This window comes from Lissotriton helveticus, chromosome 11 (assembly GCF_964261635.1).
Source record: "Lissotriton helveticus chromosome 11, aLisHel1.1, whole genome shotgun sequence".
Classification (NCBI taxonomy): Eukaryota; Metazoa; Chordata; class Amphibia; order Caudata; family Salamandridae; genus Lissotriton; species Lissotriton helveticus.
This window is the reverse complement of record NC_136072.1, coordinates 25852414-25866089: the sequence shown is the minus strand read 5'-3', so window position 1 is coordinate 25866089 and position 13676 is coordinate 25852414. Positions and strand designations below refer to the sequence as shown.

Here is a 13676-nt window from a genome sequence, read left to right as displayed (position 1 = left end):
GGTGGTCTAGTGCATACCCAAGCAATGAAAGGGGCAAGGATGGGGGCAGATCCACTGCCTGGGCGGCGGAACACCAAAGGCCAGAGCTGCTGACTTTGGACCTGGGGCAGCGGTTTGAGGGTCACATCCTGTGATCCTGGGCAGATCACTTCATCTCCCTGACCCTGCCTGAAAGTAAGGATCTGCCCTTGTGTAACGTGACTGATGCTTATATAAAGCGCTCTAATGCCCTGGGCGAAAAATTAAAAATTAATGAATGAAAACCAGGGAGAGGGTCTGATTCCCACTCCGGGAGCAGGCCCCGCCCATCCACGCCACCGAGGCTGGGAATGCCGTGCCGGGAGCAGGGAGGCAGCGGCGGCAGGAAGAGGGCGGGCCCGCACGGCTGGCAGGCAGGCCTTCCCTGCTCATCCTGGGTGGAAGCGGCTCCCGAGGCCACTTTTGGGCACTTTGGAAGCACTGGGAGTCCTGGCGCGGGGGCCCGGGCGGGGAGGGCTGATTCCCAGCAGCACTTTCCCTTTCTGTTCACAGGCGTCCACCCACCCCCCACCGCCCCTCCTTCCGCTGCCTTCCAGGAATCGGCATTCATGGAGCCGGTGCCCCAGTGCTCCCGAGCTGCAGCCGGCATCCTTGCGGTGGGGGCCCCGGACAGCCGCCCGCCTGCACCCTCTGCCCTCCCCGGGAGGGGACAGGGGGCTCCCCTCTTTCTGCAGGCTCGCCCATGGCTCGCCCCCTCTCCTGCCTTTCCTAGAAGGAGCCCTCCCGGCAGCCACCAGCAGGACGAATGGATCCACGCAGGACAGGGAGGGCTGGTGCCCGGATCCCGGCGCTGGCACACTGCCCAGCCGATGACCCTCGGCAGGACTGGATGGAGCTCGGAGCCGTGGTCCGAGGACGGGGGGTGCTGCCCTGGCCGGGGGCCGGGGCTCTCGGTTATACTGCATTTCAATTGTTTGCCCTTGAGCTAAGGCTGCTCTCTCCTCCCAAATGACCCCACGGTCGGACTCGACGACCATCTCAGGGGGTCGTCAGGTCCCAGGACTCATAATTGTGGGATTTCGACCAAGAAGGTAACGTTTCAGCGGAAAAGATTGATTGGTGTGTGTGGGTGCCTGGCTATATTAAATGACGAGGGCCAATGGGGATCCGTACAGTGAGGCTCGCGTCGGACGAGGCTATAGTCCATGCAGGAGACGCCGATCTATCCCAGCGCGTATTGTAAGCGTGACACTCACGCTTGATGAGTGTGTGAGCGCTGAAGCGCGAGATTCGGACCTGATGGATCCGTCAGTGCTCCGGTGTGTGAGACCTGCGTCCAATGAGCCTGTTCCTGTATGTTCCTGTGTGTGCTACAAGGTGTGAGACTCGATTACCATGAGCTTGTCAGTTTCTGTGCTACAAGGGGTGGGTCTCCAATCTGATGGATGTACTTCAGTGTGTGAGACTTGCGTCTAATGAATGTGTCGCTGTCAATGTTCCAATGTGTGAGACTCGAGCCAATGTGTGAGACTCGAGCCAATGTGTGTCAGTACTCCAGTGTGTGAGACTTGCGTCTAATAAATGTGTCGCTGTCAATGCTCCAATGTGTGAGACTCGAGCCAATGAGAGTGGCTGTGTTATAATGAGTGACATTCGGACCTGACTGACGTGTCAGTGCTCCAATCTGTGAGACTTGTGCCTGGTGAGTGTGAAACTTTCAGAGCTCCAATGTGTGAGACTCGATCCAATGTATATGTATTTGCTCCAGTATGTGACACTCGCATCTGAAGAGCGTGTCTGTGTTACACGGTGTGAGACTCGCATCTGATGAGCGTGTCTGTGTCACAAGGTGTGAGACTCGCATCTGAAGAGCGTGTCTGTGTCACAAGGTGTGAGACTCGCATCTGATGAGCGTGTCTGTGTTACAAGGTGTGAGACTCGCATCTGATGAGCGTGTCTGTGTCACAAGGTGTGAGACTCGCATCTGATGAGCGTGTCCGTGTTACATGGTGTGAGACTCGCATCTGATGAGCGTGTCTGTGTTACATGGTGTGAGACTCGCATCTGATGAGCGTGTCCGTGTTACATGGTGTGAGACTCGCATCTGATGAGCGTGTCTGTGTTACATGGTGTGAGACTCGCATCTGATGAGCGTGTCTGTGTTACATGGTGTGAGACTTGTACCTGATCGATGTATCAGTGTTACATTGTGTGAGACTCGATCTAATGTATGTGCCTGTGCTCCAGTGTGTGAGACTCGCATCTGATGAGCGTGTCTGTGTCACAAGGTGTGAGACTCGGACCTGATGGAAGTATCAGTGCTTCAGCCTGTGAGACTTGCGTCTAATGAGTGTGTCGCTGTCAATGCTCCAGTGTGTGGGACTCGATCCATGTATGTGTCTGTGCATTATATAGTTTATAATAAAAATCATAATTAGACCTACTCATACTACTTCGCTTTATATGATTATTCTATTTTTATAAAAATAGTTGGTTGGTCAAAGTGCCTTGGTTGTTATCTCCCATGCTATTTATCCCTGACCGAGGACTTGTAGTATCTACTTTTTCAGGGGGTCCTAGATATATACACATTATTTGTGTCTGTGCACTCTTGAGTGTGTGAGACTCGCATCTGGACTCGATCCAATGTATGTTTCTGTGCACCCTCCAGTGTGTGAGACTCGCATCTGATGAGCGTGTCTGTGTCACAGTCACACGGTGTGAGACTCGTTCCTGATGGCTGTGACTGTCCTCTGGTGCTTGAGACGTGCCCGAGCCCGCGCTCCCGTGTTCGAGCCCGCCTGAAGCCTTCGGAGTGACTTTCAAATATGTCGGAGTGAGGCAAGCTGTGCACTCACACTCACTCACCACCCAGTCCGGCCACTGTGTGGGGTTCACTCAGTGCGACCAGAGTCCTCCGTGAGTGAGTGGGACCGGAGCTTATGAGAGTGAACCCCGAAGTGTGCCCTGCGCCCTCGTGTTGCATGTTATGAGCACCCCCGCGTCATGCCATCCCTGTGTGAACATGGTCATGTGAAGGCCCTGGGGCGGGGGGTGTTTACTGCAGGGCCTGGGGTACGCAGCGCTTGGAACATCCTAGAAAGCATGGCAGCAGCGCCCCTGGTGCGGCGGTGCCAGGCAGGGTGCCAGTCTGGGGTAGACCCCACCCCGCCCCTGCCACCGATGCAGGCGGAGGGCACAGTGGGCAGCGAGGGGAGGGGTTCAGGGCTCACCGCCCCCCACAAGACGCAATGCAGCGAAGATGCTGGAGCTTGTCCTGAAAGGACCCCTCTGCTCGGGGAGGGGGCGGGCGGGGGAGACAGACAGCGCCCGCTTCGCTGTCTGGACACTTTGTTACAGCGACTTTCAGTGACGGTGTCGAACACGCTGCTGCTCCTGGGGGCCTCGAGCTAGACACTGCCCCCGTTTCAGGGTCTGAATATCCTCATCATGGTATTTTAGTCCTTATTTAACCTTCTCTCCACGGGGTCTCTTCCTCGTCGGTGCCTGCTACCCTACATTTCAGGGGTTTGCAGGTTTCGGTGTTTTTAGGTGGGAAATGTTTATGCGTTTGGCCAAAAAAATGAATGTAAAGATGGTGTGAAACCAAAGTGAAAGTGTGTTGTGTGATGTGAAGCACGGCAGTGTTCTAGTATGGTTATGGTGTAAGCACGGGTACTGTAGTCCAGGGGTGGTGTGAAGCAGGTGCACTGTGGCCAAGGATGATGTGAAGCACGGGTAGTGTCCCAGGATGGTGTAAGCACGGGTACTGTAGGGTACTGTAGTCCAGGGGTGGTGTGAAGCAGGTGCACTGTGGCCAAGGATGATGTGAAGCACGGGTAGTGTCCTAGGATGGTGTAAGCACGGGTACTGTAGTCCAGGGGCGGTGTGAAGCAGGTGCACTGTGGCCAAGGATGATGTGAAGCATGGGCAGTGTCCCAGAATGGTGTAAGCACGGGTACTGTAGTCCAGGGGTGGTGTGTAGCGGGTGTACTGCAGTGCGTTGGTGCACTGTACAGTCCAAGAGAGTGTGACGCCAGTCTGTGGCCAAAGATGGGTCCATAGTCCAAGGATGGTTCCGTAGTCCAAGGATGGATCTGTAGTCCAGGGATGGTTCCGTAGTCCAAGAATGGTTCCGTAGTCTTAGGATGGGTCCGTAGTCCAAGGATGGTTCTGTAGTCAAGGGATGGGTCCGTAGTCCAGGGATGGTTCCGTAGTCCAAGGATGGTTCCGTAGTCTTAGGATGGTTCCGTAGTCCAAGGATGGTTCCGATGTCCAAGGATGGTTCTGTAGTCCAAGGATGGTTCCGTAGTCCAAGGATGGTTCTGTAGTGCAAGCATTTTTCTGTAGTCAATGGATGGTTCTGTAGTCAAGGGATGGGTCCGTAGTCCAAGGATGGTTCCGTAGTCTTAGGATGGTTCCGTAGTCCAAGGATGGTTCCGTAGTCCAAAGATGGGTCCGTAGTCCAAGGATGGTTCTGTAGTCTTAGGATGGTTCCGTAGTCCAAGGATAGATCCGTAGTCCAAGGATGGTTCCGTAGTCCAAAGATGGGTCCGTAGTCCAAGGATGGTTCTGTAGTTTTAGGATGGGTCCGTAGTCCATGGATGGATCCGTAGTCCAAGGATGGTTCTGTAGTCAAGGGATGGGTCTGTAGTCAAGGGATGGGTCCGTAGTCCAGGGATGGTTCCGTAGTCCAAGGATGGTTCCGTAGTCTTAGGATGGTTCCGTAGTCCAAGGATGGTTCCGATGTCCAAGGATGGTTCTGTAGTCCAAGGATGGTTCCGTAGTCCAAGGATGGTTCTGTAGTGCAAGCATTTTTCTGTAGTCAATGGATGGTTCTGTAGTCAAGGGATGGGTCCGTAGTCCAAGGATGGTTCCGTAGTCTTAGGATGGTTCCGTAGTCCAAGGATGGTTCCGTAGTCCAAAGATGGGTCCGTAGTCCAAGGATGGTTCTGTAGTCTTAGGATGGTTCCGTAGTCCAAGGACGGTTCCGTAGTCCAAGGATGGTTCTGTAGTGCAAGCATGGTTCTGTAGTCAATGGATGGTTCTGTAGTCAAGGGATGGGTCCGTAGTCCAAGGATGGTTCCGTAGTCCAAAGATGGGTCCATAGTCCAAGGATGGTTCCGATGTCCAAGGATGGTTCCGTAGTCCAAGGATGGGTCCGTAGTCCAAGGATGGTTCTGTAGTCTTAGGATGGTTCCGTAGTCCAAGGATGGTTCCGTAGTCCAAGGATGGTTCCGTAGTCCAAGGATGGGTCCGTAGTCCAAGGATGGTTCTGTAGTCTTAGGATGGTTCCGTAGTCCAAGGATGGTTCCGTAGTCCAAAGATGGGTCCGTAGTCCAAGGACGGTTCTGTAGTCTTAGGATGGTTCCGTAGTCCAAGGACGGTTCCGTAGTCCAAGGACGGTTCCGTAGTCCAAGGATGGTTCTGTAGTCAATGGATGGTTCCGTAGTCCAAGGATGGTTCTGTAGTCCAAGGATGATTCCATAGTCCAAGGATGGTTCCGTAGTCCAAACATGGGTCCGTAGTCCAAGGATTGTTCCGTAGTCCAAGGATGGTTTTGATGTCCAAGGATGGTTCTGTAGTCAAGGAATGGGCCCGTAGTCCATGAATGATTCCGTAGTCCAAAGATGGGTCCATAGTCCAAGGATGGTTCCGTAGTCCAAGGATGGTTCCGATGTCCAATGATGGTTCTGATGTTCAAGGATGGTTCCGTAGTCTTAGGATGGTTCTGTAGTCCAAGGATGGTTCTGTAGTCAAGGGATGGGGACCGTAGTCCAAGGATGGTTCCGTAGTCCAAGGATGGTTCCGTAGTCTTAGGATGGTTCCGTAGTCCAAGGATGGTTCCGTAGTCTTAGGATGGTTCCGTAGTCCAAGGATGGTTCTGTAGTCCAAGAATGCTTCCGATGTCCAAGGATGGTTCTGTAGTCTATGGATGATTCCGTCGTCCAAGGATGGTTCCGTAGTCCAAGGATGGTTCTGTAGTCAAGGGATGGGGACCATAGTCCAAGGATGGTTCCATAGTCCAAGGATGGTTCCGTAGTCTTAGGATGGTTCCGTAGTCCAAGGATGGTTCTGTAGTCCAAGATTGCTTCCGATGTCCAAGAATGGTTCTGTAGTCCATGGATGATTCCGTCGTCCAAGGATGGTTCCGTAGTCCAAGGATGGTTCTGTAGTCAAGGGATGGGGACCGTAGTCCAAGGATGGTTCCATAGTCCAAGGATGGTTCCGTAGTCTTAGGATGGTTCCGTAGTCCAAGGATGGTTCTGTAGTCCAAGATTGCTTCCGATGTCCAAGAATGGTTCTGTAGTCCGTGGATGATTCCGTCGTCCAAGGATGGTTCCGTAGTCCAAGGATGGTTCTGTAGTCAAGGGATGGGGACCGTAGTCCAAGGATGGTTCCGTAGTCCAAGGATGGTTCCGTAGTTTTAGGATGGTTCCGTAGTCCAAGGATGGTTCTGTAGTCCAAGAATGCTTCCGATGTCCAAGGATGGTTCTGTAGTCTATGGATGATTCCGTCGTCCAAGGATGGTTCCGTAGTCCAAGGATGGTTCTGTAGTCAAGGGATGGGGACCGTAGTCCAAGGATGGTTCCATAGTCCAAGGATGGTTCCGTAGTCTTAGGATGGTTCCGTAGTCCAAGGATGGTTCTGTAGTCCAAGATTGCTTCCGATGTCCAAGAATGGTTCTGTAGTCCATGGATGATTCCGTCGTCCAAGGATGGTTCCGTAGTCCAAGGATGGTTCTGTAGTCAAGGGATGGGGACCGTAGTCCAAGGATGGTTCCATAGTCCAAGGATGGTTCCGTAGTCTTAGGATGGTTCCGTAGTCCAAGGATGGTTCCGTAGTCCAAGGATGGTACCGTAGTCTTAGGATGGTACCGTAGTCCAAAGATGGTTCCGTAGTCTTAAAATGGGTCCGTAGTCCAAAGATGGGTCCGTAGTCCATGGATGGTTCCAATGTCCAAGGATGTTTCTGTAGTCCATGGATGATTCCGTAGTCCAAGGATGGTTCTGTAGTCAAGGGATGGGTCCGTAGTCCAAGGATGGTTCCGTAGTCCAAGGATGCTTCCGATGTCCAAGGATGGTTCTGTGGTCCAAGGATGGTTCTGTAGTCAAGGGATGGGTCCTTAGTCCAAGGATGCTTCTGTAGTCCATGGATGGTTCTGTAGTCAAGGGATGGGTCCTTAGTCCAAGGATGGGTCCGTAGTCCAAGAATGGTTCCGTAGTCCAAAGATGGGTCCATAGTCCAAGGATGGGTCCGTAGTCCATGAATGATTCCCTAGTCCAAAGATGGGTCCATAGTCCAAGGATGGTTCCGTAGTCCAAGGATGGTTCCGATGTCCAATGATGGTTCTGATGTTCAAGGATGGTTCCGTAGTCTTAGGATGGTTCTGTAGTCCAAGGATGGTTCTGTAGTCCAAGATTGCTTCCGATGTCCAAGAATGGTTCTGTAGTCCGTGGATGATTCCGTCGTCCAAGGATGGTTCCGTAGTCCAAGGATGGTTCTGTAGTTAAGGGATGGGGACCGTAGTCCAAGGATGGTTCCGTAGTCCAAGGATGGTTACGATGTACAAGGATGGATCCGTAGTCTTAGGATGGGTCTGTAGTCCAAGAATGATTCTGTAGTCCGAGAATGGTGCGGAGAAAGAGTATATTTCAAGTAGGTGCAAAGTTTTAGCATGCTTCTAAGCTAGGGTACAGTGGTCCAGAGATGATTCGTAGTCAAGACACTGCCGTACATGGGTGGTACTGAGGCAAGGGAACTGTGGTCCAGAGATGATGCGTAGTCACTGCCGTCCATGGGTGGTACTGAGGCAAGGGCACTGTGGTCCAGAGATGATGCGTATTCAAGACACTGCCGTTCATGGGTGGTACTGAGGCAAGGGCGCTGTGGCACCAGAGACGATGTGTAATCAAGACACTGCCGTACATGGGTGGTACTGAGGCAAGGGCACTGTGGTCCAGAGATGATGCGTATTCAAGACACTGCCGTTCATGGGTGGTACTGAGGCAAGGGCGCTGTGGCTCCAGAGACGATGTGTATTCAAGACACTGCCGTCCATGGGTGGTACTGAGGCAAGGGCGCTGTGGCACCAGAGACGATGTGTAATCAAGACACTGCCGTACATGGGTGGTACTGAGGCAAGGGCGCTGTGGAACCAGAGACAATGTATAATCAAGACACTGCCGTTCATGGGTGGTACTGAGGCAAGGGCACTGTGGTCCAGAGATGATGCGTATTCAAGACACTGCCGTCCATGGGTGATACTTAGGCAAGGGCACTGTGTTCAAGAGATGATGCGTATTCAAGACACTGCTGTCCATGGGTGATACTGAGGCAAGGGCACTGTGGTCCAGAGAGACGATGCGTAGTCGAGGCACTGCCGTCCATGGGTGGTACTGAGGCAAGGGCGCTGTGGCACCAGAGACGATGTGTAATCAAGATACTGCCGTACATGGGTGGTACTGAGGCAAGGGCGCTGTGGCACCAGAGATGATGCGTATTCAAGACCCTGCCGTACATGGGTGGTACTGAGGCAAGGGCGCTGTGGCACCAGAGACAATGTGTAATCAAGACACTGCCGTCCATGGGTGGTACTGAGGCAAGGGCGCTGTGGCACCAGAGACGATGTGTAATCAAGACACTGCTGTCCATGGGTGGTACTGAGGCAAGGGCACTGTGGTCCAGAGAGACGATGCGTAGTCGAGGCACTGCCGTCCATGGGTGGTACTGAGGCAAGGGCGCTGTGGCACCAGAGACGATGTGTATTCAAGACACTGCCGTCCATGGGTGGTACTGAGGCAAGGGCGCTGTGGCACCAGAGACAATGTGTAATCAAGACACTGCCGTCCATGGGTGGTACTGAGGCAAGGGCGCTGTGGCACCAGAGACGATGTGTAATCAAGACACTGCCGTTCATGGGTGGTACTGAGGCAAGGGCGCTGTGGCACCAGAGACGATGTGTAATCAAGACACTGCCGTACATGGGTGGTACTGAGGCAAGGGCGCTGTGGAACCAGAGACAATGTATAATCAAGACACTGCCATTCATGGTTGGTACTGAGGCAAGGGCACTGTGGTCCAGAGATGATGCGTATTCAAGACACTGCCGTCCATGGGTGGTACTGAGGCAAGGGCGCTGTGGCACCAGAGACGATGTGTAATCAAGATACTGCCGTACATGGGTGGTACTGAGGCAAGGGCGCTGTGGCACCAGAGACGATGTGTAATCAAGACACTGCCGTACATGGGTGGTACTGAGGCAAGGGCACTGTGGTCCAGAGAGACGATGCGTAGTCGAGGCACTGCCGTCCATGGGTGGTACTGAGGCAAGGGCGCTGTGGCACCAGAGACGATGTGTATTCAAGACACTGCCGTCCATGGGTGGTACTGAGGCAAGGGCGCTGTGGCACCAGAGACAATGTATAATCAAGACACTGCCATTCATGGTTGGTACTGAGGCAAGGGCACTGTGGTCCAGAGATGACGCGTATTCAAGACACTGCCGTCCATGGGTGGTACTGAGGCAAGGGCGCTGTGGCACCAGAGACGATGTGTAATCAAGATACTGCCGTACATGGGTGGTACTGAGGCAAGGGCGCTGTGGCACCAGAGACGATGTGTAATCAAGACACTGCCGTACATGGGTGGTACTGAGGCAAGGGCACTGTGGTCCAGAGAGACGATGCGTAGTCGAGGCACTGCCGTCCATGGGTGGTACTGAGGCAAGGGCGCTGTGGCACCAGAGACGATGTGTATTCAAGACACTGCCGTCCATGGGTGGTACTGAGGCAAGGGCGCTGTGGCACCAGAGACAATGTGTAATCAAGACACTGCCGTCCATGGGTGGTACTGAGGCAAGGGCGCTGTGGCACCAGAGACGATGTGTAATCAAGACACTGCCGTTCATGGGTGGTACTGAGGCAAGGGCGCTGTGGCACCAGAGACGATGTGTAATCAAGACACTGCAGTACATGGGTGGTAGTGAGGCAAGGGCGCTGTGGAACCAGAGACAATGTATAATCAAGACACTGCCATCCATGGTTGGTACTGAGGCAAGGGCGCTGTGGCACCAGAGACGATGTGTAATCAAGATACTGCCGTACATGGGTGGTACTGAGGCAAGGGCGCTGTGGCACCAGAGACGATGTGTAATCAAGACACTGCCGTACATGGGTGGTACTGAGGCAAGGGCGCTGTGGAACCAGAGACAATGTATAATCAAGACACTGCCATTCATGGGTGGTACTGAGGCAAGGGCGCTGTGGTCCAGAGATGATGCGTATTCAAGACACTGCCGTCCATGGGTGGTACTGAGGCAAGGGCACTGTGGTCCAGAGATGATGCGTAATCAATACACTGCCATCCATGGGTGGTACTGAGGCAAGGGCACTGTGGCACCAGAGACGATGTGTAATCAAGACACTGCCGTACATGGGTGGTACTGAGGCAAGGGCGCTGTGGAACCAGAGACAATGTATAATCAAGACACTGCCATTCATGGGTGGTACTGAGGCAAGGGCGCTGTGGCACCAGAGATGATGTGTAATCAAGACACTGCCGTCCATGGGTGGTACTGAGGCAAGGGCACTGTGGTCCAGAGATGATGCGTATTCAAGACACTGCCGTCCATGGGTGGTACTGAGGCAAGGGCACTGTGGTCCAGAGATGATGCGTATTCAAGACACTGCCGTCCATGGGTGGTACTGAGGCAAGGGCGCTGTGGCACCAGAGACGATGTGTAATCAAGATACTGCCGTACATGGGTGGTACTGAGGCAAGGGCGCTGTGGCACCAGAGACGATGTGTAGTCGAGGCACTGCCGTACATGGGTGGTACTGAGGCAAGGGCGCTGTGGCACCAGAGACGATGTGTAATCAAGACACTGACGTACATGGGTGGTACTGAGGCAAGGGCACTGTGGTCCAGAGAGACGATGCGTAGTCGAGGCACTGCCGTCCATGGGTGGTACTGAGGCAAGGGCGCTGTGGCACCAGAGACGATGTGTATTCAAGACACTGCCGTCCATGGGTGGTACTGAGGCAAGGGCGCTGTGGCACCAGAGACAATGTGTAATCAAGACACTGCCGTCCATGGGTGGTACTGAGGCAAGGGCGCTGTGGAACCAGAGACAATGTATAATCAAGACACTGCCATTCATGGTTGGTACTGAGGCAAGGGCACTGTGGTCCAGAGATGATGCGTATTCAAGACACTGCCGTCCATGGGTGGTACTGAGGCAAGGGCGCTGTGGCACCAGAGACGATGTGTAATCAAGATACTGCCGTACATGGGTGGTACTGAGGCAAGGGCACTGTGGTCCAGAGATGATGTGTATTCAAAACACTGCCGTCCATGGGTGGTACTGAGGCAAGGGCGCTGTGGCACCAGAGACGATGTGTAATCAAGACACTGCCGTCCATGGGTGGTACTGAGGCAAGGGCACTGTGGCACCAGAGACAATGTGTAATCAAGACACTGCCGTCCATGGGTGGTACTGAGGCAAGGGCACTGTGGCACCAGAGACGATGTGTAATCAAGACACTGCTGTCCATGGGTGGTACTGAGGCAAGGGCACTGTGGCACCAGAGACGATGTGTAATCAAGACACTGCCGTACATGGGTGGTACTGAGGCAAGGGCACTGTGATCCAGAGAGACGGTGCGTTGTCGAGGCACTGCTGTCCATGGGTGGTACTGAGGCAAGGGTGTTGTGGCACCAGAGACTATGTGTAATCAAGACACTGCCGTACATGAGATAGCTGTAGTGCAAGCAGTGCAAGGGTGTGAAACAAGAGTGTTCCAGTGCCAGGATAGCTGAAGAGCAAGCAGTGTAAGGGTGTGTGAAACAGGAGTGTTCCCATGCCAGGATAGCAAGCAGTGCTAATGTGTGTGGAACTCGAGTACGCCAGTGCCAACAGACCTGAACTGCAAGCAGTGCAAAGGTGTGTGGAACAAGAGTATGCCAGTGCCAGGATAGCTGAAGAGCAAGCAGTGCGAATGTGTGTGGAACAAGAGTACGTCAGTGCCAGGATAGCTGTAGTGCAAGCAGTGCAAATGTGTGTGGAACAAGAGTATAACACACAAGATGATGGACGGAATGTTGCACAATGGCAAAACATTCACCCCCACTCACAGATCTGGGTTTAATCCATCGTTATTTTGCTCACCAAGCCACCCCAGTTCAGACATGGCCATATGCAAATCAGTCTTGACCCTGAACCTCATGGGAACAGTCCAGACTGAACTGCCAAGCCATGTCTTCCCTGGACCGGAATCATGCATCCTAGGACCGGTTTCTGGCTATGTCTTCAGCCATGATAGCTTGACTCCAGTGGTGTAGTGAGCACGTCTGGGCATACCCTTCCCACATAGGGTGAATTGCAGTGCGTGGAGGGTGCAGACAGTGCAAGAACAGTAGGTGCCCTGTGGCACGTCACGAAGTGAGCAGGGTCGGTGGCAGGCAGTCAGACACCTCTATGACACGGTGGCATAGCTCAGTGACTTGTGCACTCGCGGATGAGCTCTGCAGGCCACCGGCTCAAATTCAGCGAGCCTTTCTTGTCCCTTAGAAGGCCTTGATAGCGTGAGCTCCATAATGCTGGGTTATGAATTATGTGTGTACATGTGTGTACAGAGCTTGGCAACGGTGCAAGCAGCGCTCTATATACAGACAAGTGTCACGCAGCACCTAGTGGCAACCGATTTTGCAATTCTTCGTTTCTGGGTAACAGTGGCTTTTAGGACGGTACCACCCAGCTCAAAATAAAGCCTCCACCTGCACAATCTGCTCACAGCAATAACGTTGAATTATACATTTGCGCATCTTGACTCTAAAGAAGTGATCTTTATTTGTCAACTCAGGCATTTTATGTTACCATGAATTTAGATGGCCTGTAGTATACATATCTGACCAGTGAAACTGTGCAAGCCTCAAACTGATCGCTCTCTCGCCACTCAATGTGCGCTCTCGTTGGCCAAAGGCGTGGCGCTCATGTTTGTATTTTTCGATTCGATGCTGTCACTTGCAGGTTACATACAGATCTTCATAGCAAGTGCATTAACCCACTGAGTTGTCTTACTAGACTTCTACCCTACAGGTGACCAGAGATCTCTGCTGAAGGTGCATTAACCCTCCAAGGTATCTAATTGAAAGTGAAACCCTGACCTTTCCGGTGCAGGTATGGCGCCTTCTGCAGTTTCTTACTAGAATTCTGCCCTGGAGCCTGCAGGTTACACACACACAACACGAACCGAACCGCAGCTACATAGGAAAGGACACTTAGCATGGTGGCAGATATAAGGCCTGGGAATTCCCATTTATACTAACGGTTGTTGCTGGACTATTAAGGATATTTAAGGCCTATTAGCCTACTCTAATACAAAGCCCTGATGAAGGTCCTTGAGTGTTTGTTTGGAACGAAACGTGTTGGCTGGATTGCATTTATTGTAAATGAATTTGGAATAAAGAATCTCTTTATACAACATACAGGACTGGATTTGTTTTCCTGGTGGACCTCCTTGCTCTCTACACATCTCTGTGGCAGGTTGGTTAACCCTATGAGTTGCCTTATTCAGTTTTAAAAAGTGGTTTGAAGATGACATAGATGTCTGCAACAGTTGCATTAGCCTTCTGAGCTGTCACACTGCACTTCTAACCTGTGGCCTACAGACTACATAGTGTTCTCCTTCACTGGT

The 13676-nt window shown here is 52.8% G+C and overlaps 1 protein-coding gene and 2 long non-coding RNA genes across 3 annotated transcripts in view; 2 read left to right on the top strand and 1 right to left on the bottom strand.

The window, feature by feature from the left end:
* LOC144791566 (uncharacterized) overlaps nt 1–13676 on the top strand; it is a 291511-nt gene that overhangs the window by 89666 nt on the left and 188169 nt on the right. The window lies entirely within an intron of this gene.
* BCL6 (BCL6 transcription repressor) overlaps nt 1–13676 on the bottom strand; it is a 212062-nt gene that overhangs the window by 47308 nt on the left and 151078 nt on the right. The gene's annotated exons all lie outside the window — the stretch shown is intronic.
* The window catches only part of LOC144791568 (uncharacterized), a 68506-nt gene continuing 55265 nt past the window's right edge, over nt 436–13676 (top strand). Inside the window, exon 1 of the long non-coding RNA XR_013602425.1 lies at nt 436–1070. This is a non-coding gene — a long non-coding RNA (uncharacterized LOC144791568). The remainder of the gene's footprint in view (nt 1071–13676) is intronic.